Genomic DNA, 13,469 nt, shown 5'->3' with positions numbered 1-13,469 from the left:
TGTCGCATAATTCGACCATTCCTCATACCATTTTTCCATGAACGCTTCGAAGGGAACAAACTTGGAACATGTGTACGCGTGCATGCACGCTTTTGCTGTTTCATAAATACGCGAAGTAGGTGGGCCTGTCGTTTGCTTTCAAAGACAAAGTCGCGAAACGCAAACCGATCCAGGGAATATCGGGATTGTACAGGATTTTATTCCACGACGGGGGATCGTCAAGATCGAAGAAACGCATGGGACGAGCACGTCCTGTTCCCCTTTGTCACCCGTATTGGAAGAAATATGCATGGAACCACGCATAGTTTCCCTTTTCGTCACGATACGCTGACTCTTTTTTTTTTCCCTTTCTTTTCGAAACTGTCAATGCCACCGTAGCTTCGATATTTGGCAAATAACTTGTACGTTTCTGGCATTGTATGTTTCTTTTACGTAGAAAATTTAATATAGAAATTAAATATTAAGCCTATTATGGAATATAGGACAAACGAATATATAATTATAAAATTTCGAAACATATAGCTATTATTAAGGAAGACCTGCTGTTTTTAAATCAGTTTAGCATATATTGATAGCATATATTATTATCTTTAACGTATTGGAGTCAAAGTCCTGTGCTATGCTTATAGGTTATTATTCACAGTCATTTTTTATCTCGACTACAAGAAACGACTGGTAATTCTTATCTTTTTATTACTATCACAAATTAATGTAATATCCGAAGAAATTGATGATGAATAATATTAATACATGGGCGATCCTTTCACGGGATAAACATGAAGAGTCAAATTCGATAGAAAACGATAGAACACTCGATAGAAATACTTGGCCATGTCGTTGACCTCGTGGTAAATGTTATCTTCGCAGACGTCGCGTAAGCTTCTTTCCCGCTTACGATAGCGTCAAAACATGCAAAATTATTCGCAGAAAATGTACGCGTAACGCAGCATTCTTCTCCATCGAACGTTCGTCACATACTCGGAATGTCACCACATGCGCTTAAGAAAAAATTGGTACACGTACACGTTGAACAGATACAGGTGCAAACAACGTTTGCATGGGAGACAACATTATCATGTACCTGAATACAAAAGGCTCTTTTGTAAAGGCAAGGTGAAATTGCCGTTGAAAAAGCGTGTCGAGTGCTTCTGAACCACGGGCATAGAAAGAGGAGAAAGGAACCGTGTGGAAAGACGGTAATTCTCTGGGAAAGTTTCCGTCTTTCCAGGTCGAGCGGTGGTAATTTGGGAGGGACGAAACTGTTGACCCCGTGTATCACCGCGAATGCGAAACTCGCCAACATTCTGTACCATTGTGCATTTTGTAAACAACAAGAATACTCTGGTATCCTGCGATTCGCTATCCTGACTACGTGTATCATGTTTTGTATCCTACGTTTTTTTCACTTTTTCCTTTTTAGCGGTTAATTCCAGTGTTCTTTTCATTTTTCTTAACTGTTCGCTAATGGGTATGTACTTTCATTCATTCATGCATGAAATCTATTGGTGAAATTGTTATAAATATTGTTGTAGATATTTTGTGGGACGTGTATATTTATGAATAATTTCCTTCAAATCAAATTTGCATATGTACTTTATTTCAGGCTTTAATAGGCTCTTTGGGAAGCAGTTATCGTTACCTCTAAGAATAATTAAAATTTACTATTTAATTCATGTTTATTAATCAAAGAAAAGTTTAGTACCTCATTTGACGTATAGATATTGTTCATTTCTTCAATGATATTTTCTCTTCATTTTCTAAGTTTAGAATTTACCAACATCTTTAATTTCGTAGTCATAACAACTTGAAAATAGCTGAAACATTTTGGTATAATTACATGAATTGCATAAGTTACAAGTCTTCTAAAATACCGCATAAATATGTATGTTTTAAATGTCATGTCTCAGTGCTGAAACGTTTAGGGGAAAGTCGCCGACCGTTTAAGGAGTTAAGGTTCGCCAGTTCGGTTTCTGAAAGTATCATTAGCGCGGGCCAAAAATCGCTTTTTCATAAAACGCGCGCGCCGTATCTTCCTTACGGGGTTTATCGCGAGAAAATATTCATGTCGCGAGTCTCTCGCAGGGCAACGACCAACGCAAAAGGCTAGTTGCGTCAAACGCATTTCACACGAGAAATTGCTATTCGCAGCAATTAACTTTGTCCACCTAGTGGAACGACAACCCATCCAATTTCGTGCGTAGACATTTTCTGATTCGATGCCTGGTATTTCGCGTTATTGGCGTGTAACGAGATACCTGCTTTTGAACGCCCACGTTTATGAATCTAATTCAGCCGTTAACCTTATTTACAATATGTGTCGATTATGTATTCCGTTTGATTCCATATTTGTTTATAATATTACATGACTCTTCTTTTTGGATCTATGAAAATGGACCTGTTACAAATTCAAATTGCTTGTTTATGTAACGCGTCAAGCTTAATCGTGATTACTCGATTAGTAAGGACGAGTATAGGATTTTGAAAGAGTATTTCAGGTCACCTAAATTGGAAATTCACACTGGTTAAATGGCTTCAAGTTGTTTAAATTCAAGACTAACCTGAACGAAGCTTTAGGGCGTATAATTAGATTAAATTGTTATATGGTTACAGTAAACTGGTGTTCTAATGTTCTAAGTTTCTAACGTTTTACTTTTCTAATGCTTTACGTCTTTACTGGAATTTTGGACGTATTGACAAGTTAGTCTGTTAATACACGTCGATAGCATGTAGTGTGTACTAGCGATTTGCTTTCGTACAGTGACACATTGATGTATGTTCACCGGGGTAGTAATTCTGCGAAAATGCATAGTCTTGAAACCATTGTCTGTGTAGTCAACTAATACCATCGGCGGTCATGGTGAGTTATACATATAACCTGACAATTAATTTTCATGTTAAATTAACCCGGATAAACCGACGTAAAATAATTGTGCTAGGCAAATATCTACTGAACAGATATCTCTAGATTATATTAATAAATTTAGTTGCATTAGTATCAAGTTTCATCTTTTTAATTATTTTACTAAACAATTGAATGAAATTAAAATTAAATTATATTAAGGCTTCATTACTCTAAATTAATTTCTTTTGTAGCTAATGCATATACATTTATATTATATAAACCTTTTCTTTTTTCTTAACTTACATTCAAGTAGAATTTTTTTTTGAAGATTTTATATAATACTTTTTATTATTGTTTCAAGCAATTCCACAACTCGATATTGCTAAGCAAATATCTTCCATTACTCAACTCATCAACGCAATTAATATAACATCTAACTCTTACAATATCTATTTGCATCGTTTTCTACGTTCATTCTTCACCTTATTTCTTTTCTTAAACTCATTCATCATTCTCATTCTCCCGCGTCGTTTCAAACGCACCCTTCAATCATTCTCCGCGAGATGTCGCGTCGATCGGGGGCGCGAAGTTGAGCAATCGATTGCGATATATCGCAACAGCCCCGGCGCGGAGGTGCGAAGCGCATGCGCAGCGCCGGTCTTGCCGCGATTGGCCGGCGATGATGTCATGCAGTCTCCCCTAAGTCTCTGATATCATCTGCGGGCTTTTCTGCAGTTCACACCGATCACTCGAGCGGCATAGCCGCGTCTTCGGAGATTTTACACCTGTGTCCGAGATCGTCCACACTGTGTGCGACCGTGGACCGGCTCCAGCCGTGTACCAGCCTCTTCCTGCCTTCCGGTCCCGTCCTCCGCGCGAAAAGGTGAGTCCATTTCTCCAGATGAATCGCGATAATCGTCCACGAGCTAACAACCCCGCGACGTTTCGCCACTCACACGTACACACGACTTGTTTCACGTACATCTTCTCCGGTCTCGCGCGACAGTGTGAGTGTAAACATACGTTTACGTGCTCATGGGCTGCTGTCATCGCTACGCTGTTCTCGTATACCGCTATAAATCTCGTGCTTGATTACTGACTGAGGTTAGGAATCGCTCCTGTTTCTTCTTCTAGAAATATAGATATTTCCGTAATGAACTGGCGGGCAAGTGTAACAGTGTAACGGGAAAATAGAATGTATATATGCGTCTTTGTTACACAATGATTAAAGCGGGAAAGAAAGTAGAATAGAACTTAGGTTAGGAAGAATTTGATTGGTTGATATAAAAAGGTGATTTTTGTGCACGACGTTTGTGAGATATGTTTCGAGAATGTTGGAGGTTGTAGGAACACGTGGGCTACTTGCTTGTCGTGAATCACTTGTCCGACTCGTGACACCGGTTTCTTTATAGCGGGTTTTCAACGAACGACTGTGACTGTTGCATTACATTCTGTATGGTTGTGTTGTGCCTGGTTCGGGTGCAATGGACGGCGATGTTATGTATGTTTCCCGGGTAGATTTGTATCGGGGGTATTGTTTCGGTGGAATTCACGTGGTAGGTCAGGTTTTTGCTCGCGCTGTGGTAATTTCTCCACTCGTGTTATTATTGTTTTCTGTAGCATGTTATTGAATATATAAATCATTTCAACGATAGGTCACAATGTTTTATGGTGTTTAATAACTGTTCTGCCCTAAAACTACCATGTTGCGTTGCTTTTAGTTTTTGCTATTGAGTCAAAATCGTTTTGATTAAGATATTTGTGAGTTACCGTTAGTTATCACATGGTCTTGTAAGTAGTATAGTGCGTCATTGGTCAGACGGTACTTTCACGGTACTTTTTTTTCATCAAATTTTTTCTTCGTATTTTAATCTGGAATTTAGTAATATTTAGACTCATATTGTTTATTTTTAGCAAAAAATAATAGCTTTTAATAGTATTTATAAAGCATATTAGCAAATTTTTAAATGTTAATATTAAATTATGGAATTTCATAAATTTTATATTTTCTCGAAACTTTTAGTTTTCTTAACATAAAGTTAAATATCCGTAGACAATATGAGACAATATATTGTCACCTACACTAACTTCAGCTGTATTTAAAAATGATGAAATAGACGTTGGATATCATGTCATCCACTTTAAGACCAAACTTTATGTTGTTCAAAACACACACTCGATCATATCTAAATTATAAAAAATATTTTATAACATTCAGACTGACATATTCGTTTGTTTCATGGAAATGATATTTATCTACTTAAACATTTTAATATTTCCTCAATGGAGATTGAAACAAGAGAAAAAACATTTATTTCATTGTCAAGGAGATTTTAATGACATGAAAAATCGGATTGTCGCGTTCTCCGAGCAAGTTTCCGACGAAAAATCTCGGTCCCTCCGATTGGAGTGTGGTCGTTTCTATTTACCGTACTTTCCTCTCATTAACGCGGCCTAAAATCTCACGAGGACACTTCTGTCTCTCGTTAACGACGCACCGTTTCTCCCGTTCTCCCTTAAGCTCTCTTATCGGTCGCTAAAAATCGAAACGTGCGTGAATCCGCGATAGAAAGAAGGTCCAACGCGTGCTTTTGTTCTTTGCCTATGTCTTTCCTTAATTTCTGTTGTATTTTTAGTTCTAAATATCGTTTACAAGTTATCGTTTTGTAAATCATTGGATACTCAAAATTCTATAATTTAACGCATATTTCCAAATATTATGTATATAATTGGTTATTTATTACAATTAATCGAAATACTCACTGTTATTGTCGCTGTTAAACCTTCGTGTCTGATTGTGATTATAATGGTACACATGTAGGACATGTGATATTGTAATGAAAGCTGGCTAATAAATTTTTCAAATAATTCAAAATTTACTTTTATTCTACAAATCTGGAAGCATGGGGTCAAAAGGAAACCAAGTAATTTTCAATAATACGAATAATGTAGTAATCATCATAGTCTGTTCCCACAGATTATTACAAAATTTCAATCAACTTGTATATTAAATCTAGTCCTCCTAATTATTCAAAATTAATTATTAAATTATTATTATTTTAAAATTTTATTTTTTATTCTTAAATTAATTTTAAAGGAACTCTGTGCTCGATAAAACATATTCGAATAACATATTTCACAACTCTTTCGGTAGCCATTGTAGTTTCAACACTTTACTCGAAATTTTATATTTTATTTATATTTATTTCCTGAAGTACCGATCCAAGCACTGAAGATCGAGCATTTCGACGATTTCATGATTTTCCACGTTCCGATATTCTCTTTCATATCGATGACCTTAAGGCAGCACTTTCAACCATGTTATATATCGTTTCTCAATAGCGATTCAACTATCGCGGTTATGCTACGTTTTCATGTACATATATATTTGGTGACCACACGTATCGCTGGATGATACATATGTACCTCGAATCCCTCGAAACGATCCTATTTCCGCGAAACTTTCTCCATTGGCAATGAAGTCGATGAACGGGCAAAGTTTCGCTTGTAAGAACTGATAACGCTCGCTGCCTCCATTGAAAAGGTGCGCGCGAACATTGTTCGCTCTTGTTGCGTTGAATTAGAAATTTCTATATCGCTGGAATTGTTTCCGCATAACTCAACAATTGAATTTTAAATGCAGAACGTTTGGAGGAGTTGTGTGCAATAATTTAAAATCTTTTTTTAAGTTCTGGAGGTTATCTGTGTTTGTAGTGCGAAAGTTTAGATTATTATATTGAAAGATTTGGATAACGAGGAATTGGTATATTGAGACGTTTGAATCGTAAAGAATTAGTGTATTATAGGAGAATAAAATATCTCGAAAGTTTGAGAAGAAATTTGTATGTTGGGAAATTGGAATATTTGGCAATGTAGATAATTGGAAATATAGACGTTCGTATTAGTTAGTTTTTTTAGAATAGATTTAAATATTGAAGAATTAGGATATTAATAAATATTTATTTCTAAATAATGTTAGTTATAAATAATGAATAATAAATTCAATGACGAATTACGTAGCATGATAAAGCGTTGGAATTTGGTAATGTCCATAATAAGAAATTAGTTTAGTAGAAAGTTCGAATTAGGAAATTTGTTCAATAGAAAGCTAGCGTGTTAAAAGATTCGAATAATGAGAAATTAGTAGATTAGGAAAATATTTAGAAATTGAACAACGCATTATAGTACATTAGGGAATATGGGAAACAAATACAATTAGATATATAATAATATAATACAAGATTATTGATTGGAATTGAATTTGCTTTTTATACAAACTAAGATCTTTCCTAAGTTCTTTCCTAAGAATATTCCTTTTCGTTAAAATTGCAGCAAATAAGTTCTTTTCAGTTTTAACTATTCGCGTCTCTCAACGAAATTGGCCTCTATCATATTATTTACGATTTCAGGTTGTGCCAGTTACTCTGAAGCAACTTCTGCATTCCGTGAAATTCTAACTTTTATGTTCTCCATTTCCTTCTTCATCGATCGTGCCGAGGAGTCTATAGAATTTAAGTTAGCTACAACAAACGAACTAAAAGCTCCCATTTGAAAATTGATTTCTTTCACGCTCTCATAATACGATTAGGTAAACAAGTGGTAGTAAATTGGATTCCGCGGACGAATTTATTTAATAAGTCAGAAGAAATAACCGCAATTTCATTCGTTAAACGATTCCATGAAGCGTTTCCTTACAGAGATCGTTTCTATCAATCCATTTCTTTCGAGCATTAAGAAACTGCACCGTGCTGCTAGATTGGATGGCATACCGTTACTTTTTATGAGATTAATAATGTCTTTAAAGGAATGCGTTGTCCACGATGACTGTCCGGACTTCTGTGGAAATCCATCGAGCACATATCACAAACGCGATATCTTGGAATCGTTCGTGAAACTATTCTTCCTCTTACATTGATACTTTCTTATTCTTAACGTCGTAAACATAAAGTTTTATGCCTTTATCGAGTAATAAAGTATTCTCTGTCGAAAGTTTAATCGTTGATTTTGCTATAAAGGTAGGAGGAGATCATCGCACCTTTAGGCTACGAATCATAAATTTGGACCCTTCGTTGTTGTTTTCTTCGAAATAAATGTTTCCTTTATGATGCTGGAACGCCCGCTGTCCGTGTTCCTACGTAGGGGACGTCAAAATATATGTTTATTTCTTTTCGCTGGAGTTAAGAATGTCGTGTAAGAGCTTTTGTTGCAAATCCTTACTTGATCTCCCTCTAAAATTATGACGACAAAAAAATTACGAGCATATTGATGGATAACACCATTTTCATTTTTTACATACTTTCGTCTCTTTTCGGTTCGATTATAATACATGGATTGTAATTTATACATTGAACATTATTTTGTCGCATCGTTTCAACGACAATGATAGAAATTTCTCGATTTGTGTTAAATTCTCTCCGTATGAAATTTCTGTTTCGTATTATTCATATAAATTCTTTTTGCGTTAATACCAAAGAATCTTGTTTATTTACGTAACAGGATATTTTATCTCAGCACGATTTCGATATCGTTGAACCTCTGTATTTTCTATAATTAACGAGTCGCATGAACTTGTTTATTCGGAATAATACACGTGTATCGTTTGGTTGTTGAGTCAGTGATGCAGAATGTCTGTGAAACGAACGAGAACGAGCGCTGGTACTCCACTGGGACCTTCGATAAAAATTATTCCAATAAGAACACGTCGATCGAGAATCTATTCGTTTACGTTTATCTGCATTTCCTACCGTCTATATATTTCCTCCTGTGAATATCGACAACTAACGTATTTGTGTTACGAACGTTAAAGAGACGCATGAAATAATTTATACAACGAAAACAAACATAGTTTCTTTGGCTGTGTAACTTTACATAAAAGATAAAAAGCATAGAGCGCTCCAAACGTTTGTTAAACATATACATGTTAGAAACTAAAATGTTAAATAGAACGCTTTAAATAAGGCGTCTAACAAATTATCTATTTATATAATTATCAATCTATTAATTCGTACATAGTACCTACAATAGCCACAAAAAGTATTAGCACATGCCGTTATTTTCCAATAAAATGCTTTTTTACCAAGTTCTACATTTCATTCTCATGGTATCAAATTTTTACAGCCATATGATAGTATTACCAGACGATACAAATGTTGAAGCTAATTAGTTATAATTAGTTAGTTAGTTATAATTAGTTAGTGCTACGATAAAGTACTTACAATAAGTACATACAAGTACGTACAAGTAAATAAGTACAATAAGTACAATTGTATGCCAGTTCCTTTTGTAGCTACTGTATGAACAATATTACACCTTTTCTACCCTCGTCACAGAAATTAACCAAAACACGTAGGTCAGCAAATTTCTACGATTAATTTAACTTCATTAAGAAATATCAACTTCTTAATAACGCTTGCCCAACAAACTTTTCAAAATTCGCACGTACTTCTATAACTATCCACGCACCCACATAACTTCTGCAACCCTCTTTAATAGTTGATCAAACGATATCTCGAAGCTTGGCTATCTCACGATGCGTGTAAACAGTTGGTAATCGCCGAGTTAACCCGCATAAAGTAACCGTTGGTACGCGAAGTTACGCCGGTATACGCATGAATAATATATGTTTGGTCGCGGTGAACGTTGTGTTTTGGCGGCTTTGGATACCAGGAATTCACAGTGGGAATAGCGTAGGTTCACCGGCCGCCGCTTAGAGCAGGCCATGTTTATGGCATCACGCGACCACGAGGGTGAGTAACGGTGGAAGAAAAACGCGCGGAATATACGCGTTTTGTCGTTTGGAACGTGGCTGGTAAGAGGCTCAAGCCTGGTCTCGAATAGGTCCCCTGTGTTTTGGAACTATCCGTTCGAACAAGTTACACCAGAGGAAACTTACGGGATACAAAACGATATAGATACTATAAAAGGGACGCGTGTCTGTCGTTTTCTACTGTTTATTTCTACGGTTATCTACTATTTCAGTTGGGGATGTAATTTCGGTGTTTAGCTGTATCGAAGAAACAGTCGCACATGTGTTCACATTTTAGTCTACGATGCCATTATTTTATGAGATACGATTGTATGGGATCGTGTTAAAGGAGACAGCTTTGAGTGGCTCATAGTTTACAATAAGATTGTTTCATAAGATTTTACTTTTAATAATTCCCATTCTGAGATTAAACAGCGATAAATGTCAAATACAGCAGAGTTTTTGTGAAAATTTTATGTTAAGTATTGAAATTATCCAAATGGAAATTTTGGCTAAAATTGACGCTGGATTGTAATACTCATTATGGAATTTTAATACTTGGTGGAAATATTGTTACGTACTATACGAAATCTTCTTTCGGCTTTGCTTAAATTCATTCCTTAAATTTGCCATTTTTTGAACTAGAAGAGCATCAAGCACATTGCCCTCATCGTCATAAAGTAATCCATGATATGGACATGATATCTAAAACAATATAATCCACATACTAAATAAATATAAATCAAAGAGATTAATTTTTTAAAACACAGAAAAATCGCTCGTCGTGTTCTAAGATCGAACGAATCTTTCGTAATTTCGGGAGTTATTTATCGTTTAAGATTATTTTTCATTTTCGATAGGAAAATATAAGAATGCGAGGGGACTATATGAAAAAAGTTACGTACGAAAATATCAGAAGAATATTTTCGACGAGAGGCTCACCCTCGAGAGTGTAGTGGGCCCTTTGCATTTCAAGAATACCAGTTTCGGTATATCCGTCTCCCCCCCACGAACCTTTACACGTTTTCCCTTTGCACGCCACCCATTCCTCGCTCCTGGTCTTTTTCTCTTTAATTTCGTTTGCCGTCAAACTTTTGAACGGCCAAGCTCTTGAAACTTTCGGATAAAAGAACGTAAATACATTGTTCAAAGACAGTAGCTTTTCTATAGGTAAGGTATTAAAAGGTTGTAGACATTATAACAGCATGCACGGCTTGTCTTTTGTGTTAAACAAACAGGCGAATCTTTATCTTTACCGAAATTCTAATCGATTTTGCCTGTGGCTCCTTAATGTTAACTTCTTTATGGATGGTCTTCGGACGATATGGCGGGAATTGATATCCATCGAATAAAAAAAAAAAGATATGGATATACCGTGTAAAGATCTAATAATTAGAAACTTCTGTTTTTAAGGGTTCGAATCCTCAAATTCTCAAATATTCAAGATTATGATTTTTCGAGTCTTTTTTCGAAGAAATTTTCGGTCATATGTACGTGGAATATGGGAGTGTATTGTGATATATAAAAGTGTCAGAAGGAAGTACATATCTAAAAATTCGATAAAATGTATCGTAATGCGTTAACCTAATAGGCGATAATCAGCATGTTTAGTTTCATCGTTCGAGTTGTTTCTAAGCTGCATCCTATCCATTTTTTTGAATTAGCTTTGATGGCTGTATCTACTTACATTCGTCCGTGCTATCGTATATCGTTCCACTCATGCGGAATCCATTTGTCTACTCTCTTTATTTCTTCTGTTCCAGCCAAACGACGAATAATAGTAGAGTGGTTGATTTTCATTTGAAACGCTATTTTTCTTGCTGCTTGTCACGGATTATCTTCAGTAATTCTCTTTCCTGGATGTAGTCCTTCTCTTGATTTATCTTCCACGGAAGAATAATTAGCCTTGCATTTCCTGAATATTTATTAAACGCTATCGACAGTTAAATTTATATTTTCTGTAACACTCGGAGCGCAATTTTACCAAGTTTACACTGGTACAACAAGATGATACTGATTTTCTGATTATTCCTAACGATTTGCAATAAAGTTTCAATTAATTCTTATTATAAACTTAGAATAGATATAAATGAACGAATGGAATTGATTCTTATTAATCGGCAGTATTACGACGAAAGCTAAATTGTAATATTATATTTTAAAGATTTTATTACTGATCTACTTTATATAAGTCTACGTTTAAGATTAGCCAGTATCTCATAATTTCCGAATAGCAGCGTAAGTTTCATTAATATTCAAAGAATTTCCTTTCTTTTATTCTGATCTTCAACTCACTGTTAGATTCAATTTAATAAGTACATTGGTCGTATAAAATTAAAAATCCACGAGGAAACGTTTCGTATATTCCAAGAAAATACTTACGTATACACATATCCACGATAATCACCGACATAACAGAATCTTTTATCGATATCAAACGTTCGTTAAATCGAGAATTTATCTGAAACGGTTTCTCTGGTCGGATCGAGGATACACACGTTTCAGGAAATAATTACGCCATTAATGGGGTCGAAAGCGTGGAATAGGACGGATGAGAGAAGACCACGCGTTAAGCGTCATCCATGTATCGTTAGCACGGTCGATTCGATCAGAATCGAGAGGGAGACAGGATGAAAAAGAAAGCGAGGAAAAGAAGAGACGAGAGAGCGAAGGCGTGTTGGGCAATCAGCAACGCAAACAACTAGGCGCCACGAGTAGGTTTTTCTTCATCGGCTGGTTATCAGCATTATCGTCTTTGTGCTCCCCTTGGATTTTCCCACTCGTCCCAGTGCTTGTCCCGCATTGCGGACTGTTCCTAGAAAGCTTCGAAGATTCGTCAAATCTCGGTAGGAGAGCGTCGAAGGAAGTTCGAGTTGGAAAGATTCCAATCTCAGCTCGATAGATTGTTGCGCATCATCTCCAACAACGTGAGATATCTTTGAAATATCTTAGAAAGAGAACAGGAAAGAACGTTTCTTGGTATTATAAGAAGCTATACACACGTGTAAAATCTTCTAAAGATGTTAGAACATCTGTTGATTTTGTAATCAGTTCAGATTATCAGAGAAACGATCGATCTACCAAAATTATGTGCTAGTGTGAGATAACGATCGAGAATATACAAGAAACATTTTGTAAAGTCATTCGCAAGATTTAGTTAAAGCTATAAAAGATAATGAATTAAAGATTAACATCGGGATTACGACATAGAATGTGAATTCTTTAGTTATACTTTCAACGAGAGCAGAGTGTAATTTTTGATAAGAGTCGTCTACGGTGAGAGTTGCGTCATCGTTGGTATGATTGCAACGGTTTGAAGTAACATTCGTGATAGAAAAGTTTACAGAATTACCGTGATTTGATTAATTAATCGATAGACGTAGAGGTTCGCGTCGAAACGCTTTTAGCGTATTGCTCTTGGAAAAGGCACGATCGATGGGATTGCGTTTGAACGGCCCTTCTTTTGATGTGGTTAGATTGGTTACTGGAAAGCGATGAGTAACAATTGCTTTCAGCTACTCCGAATTGATTGTTTCTACGTGTACTGAGATTGTTGGGAGTTAATGAATTGTTGAAACTCCTAGTCGTGGCACCAGTGTATCTTTAAGATTACATTTGAGTGGATCGTGATTTAGATTTATATTGAAATTTTGCTAGAAATTTATCGAACATTGATACGAAACTGTTGAAATTGATGCATTGATTTAAATGAATGTATAAATGTTGATAGGGAAAAAATTGCCACGTCTTTGATATTATCTTATATATCATTTGTAATAAACATGTAAACTCAGTTTCTAGGTAAACGCTATACGAAACATAAACGTGGACATTAGTTTGTCTAGTTGATTAAATAGCGCGTGAACGATCGCGCAATCTGTA

At 35.7% G+C, this 13,469-nt stretch overlaps 1 protein-coding gene across 1 annotated transcript in view; it reads left to right on the top strand.

Moving 5' to 3' along the window:
* Positions 1-13,469, top strand: part of LOC117234317 — a 246,624-nt gene that overhangs the window by 93,547 nt on the left and 139,608 nt on the right. The gene's annotated exons all lie outside the window — the stretch shown is intronic.

The sequence above is a fragment of the Bombus vosnesenskii genome, unplaced genomic scaffold, assembly GCF_011952255.1.
Source record: "Bombus vosnesenskii isolate JDL3184/JDL3185 unplaced genomic scaffold, Bvos_JDL3184-5_v1.1 scf7180000013304, whole genome shotgun sequence".
In the NCBI taxonomy this organism is placed as follows: domain Eukaryota; kingdom Metazoa; phylum Arthropoda; class Insecta; order Hymenoptera; family Apidae; genus Bombus; species Bombus vosnesenskii.
Note: the sequence above shows the minus strand (reverse complement) of the source record. Positions and strands in the feature narration are given on the sequence as shown.